Source organism: Macrobrachium rosenbergii, chromosome 56, assembly GCF_040412425.1.
Source record: "Macrobrachium rosenbergii isolate ZJJX-2024 chromosome 56, ASM4041242v1, whole genome shotgun sequence".
Lineage (NCBI taxonomy): Eukaryota > Metazoa > Arthropoda > Malacostraca > Decapoda > Palaemonidae > Macrobrachium > Macrobrachium rosenbergii.
The window spans coordinates 68,648,863-68,651,362 of record NC_089796.1 but is presented as its reverse complement, the minus strand read 5'-3'; positions in this window follow the sequence as shown (position 1 = coordinate 68,651,362).

Genomic DNA, 2,500 nt, shown 5'->3' with positions numbered 1-2,500 from the left:
TTCAGTTCTACTTCTTACTGTGAGAGCTACTCTTTCTGGATAGTATTTCCTTTAAGTTTTTGTGACCACCGCCTTCTTGCTCTCACGTCGACTTTTCCGCCTTTTCTATCCATTCATTCAGGTATCTGACCTGATTAGTGCTTAAAACAAGTGGTACCTGACCTGTTCGGTAATTAAAACGAGTACCTGTTCAGTACTTGAAATGAGTGTAACCTGACTGTTCAGTACTTAAAACGAGTGGAACGTGACTGTTCAGTACTTAAAACGAGTGGAACCTGGCTTGTTCAGCACTTAAAACGAGTGGAACCTGGCCTGTTCAGTACTTAAAACGAGTGGAACCTGGACTGTTCAGTACTTAAAACGAGGGGAACCTGGTTTATTCAGTACTTAAAACGAGTGGGACCTGGCCTATTCAGTACTTGAAACGAGTGGAACCTGACTGTTCAGTACTTAAAACGTGTGAAACCTGACCTGTTCAGTAGATGAAACGATTGGTACCTGACCTTTTTAGCACTTAAAACAAGTGATGCACGATGACCTGTTTAATACCTGAAAAGTTCTGTTGAAAATGATTGGAGGAAAAGGTTTCCCATTCCACTGACCTATGACCTTTCCAAGTTCATTGAGAAGATTTTAATTCAACTTCCTTGCTAAAAATGAGTTATTACATTGCAAGGTTCCAATAAGCATTGTTATTTGTTGGTCATTTACAGGAATTCCAGTGGATTTAAGGGAAAGGCTGTATTGTAGAAATTGATAGGTGAATTAATACTTTAACGAGATTAAGAAGCTAGTGATATTATGGCAAACAGCAAAAATAATTCCCCCTCTCTCTCTCTCTCTCTCTCTCTCTCTCTCTCTCTCTCTCTCTCTCTCTCTCTCTCTCTCTCTCTCTATATATATATATATATATATATATATATATATATATATATATATATATATATATATATAATTTTATATATATATATATATTATATATATATATTATTTTTGTATATATATACTCTCTCTCTCCTCTCTATTCTCTCTCTCTCTAATTATCTTTCGCACACACACTCTCTCAGTAAATCCACCCACCTACTTTCGGACATGTCAGTTCATCTTTCACGACGACAGAGTGGAGGACGTCTCTTGGCATGGATCAGTGAATGTCATGCACCTGGAGGCTCCTAATGAGCACTTGTCGAAAATAAACCAGCTGAAAAATACACAAAATTGAAACGCCAGGGATAACAAGGATGGTTTTGATGTGTTTCGTGTCGTGATTGCTGGGGCGTCCTTCTGATTAAATTTAAAGGTTAACTGTGGTTGGCAGGTTATGTTCGGGTAGGATAGGTTAGGTTAAAATAGTGACCGAAGCAGGCGACCGAGGGCGGAGATTCGTGGAAGTGAAAGCGCTGTGATCCTTTCGCGCACAAAGCCTTTGGGACCCCGTAGGTGGTTAGTGCCGTCAGTGCACCTCACACGGTGCACTGTATGGCCTGTCGGCAGTAGTTGAGGTTCTTTGAGGCGTCCCTTCGGACCCCAGCTGCAACCCCTTTCATTCCTTTTACTGTACCTCCGTTCATATTCTCTTTCTTCCAACTGACTTTCCACCCTCTCCTAACAGTTGTTTCATAGTGCAACTGCGAGGTTTCCTCTTGTTATACCTGTAAAATCCCCTTTACTCTCAGTATCCCTTTCAACGCTGAATGACCTCATAGGTCCCACCGCTTGGCCTTTGGCGTAACTTTATATTCAAATTCCAAAGCCCTGGTGAGAACAAATTTGAATAAAATATACATAAATCTCCTCTTTGTCTTTATCGATTCAGGTCAAATTAATGACATATTCATCTCATTTACGAAGATTTTTTTTTCATTTGAGAGAGAGAGAGAGAGAGAGAGAGAGAGAGAGAGAGAATGCTCAACAAATTTATTACTTGATAATTAATTAATAATTATGTCGAATTCATTTTTTTACGCCACTGTGGCCAGGTAACGTTATGTTAAGTTGGAATTCATCCTGTCAAAAAATATATTAAGAATAAACGCGGTGGATGGACAGCACCCTGCTGCCTCCTATCAGTGTGGTGTGCTATTTAGCCTGTTGATAAATTAGGTGAATTAAATAATTAATTGTATATATATATATATATATATATATATATATGTATATATATATATATATATATATATATATATATATATATATATATATATATACACACACACATATACACACATATAAAACGTAATGCATCCGCTTAAATTAACAAAAATTTTATGAATCCAGATCAGTAAGGGTCATACAGCTTTGAATTTGTTATTTCTCTTTTGAATGAGCGTCGAGTTCTTTGCTGTTGTTAATGAGATCAAGTTGGCCTTATGCCGTCAAGGGCTCTTGCTCGAAAGAGCAGCAAACAGGTGTATAAAGAGAAAGTTCAGTCCATTTGCCAAATCAGGGAATTTTCATTTTGACTCTGATAGCTATTTGCGCTTAGAAGCCATGATATTTG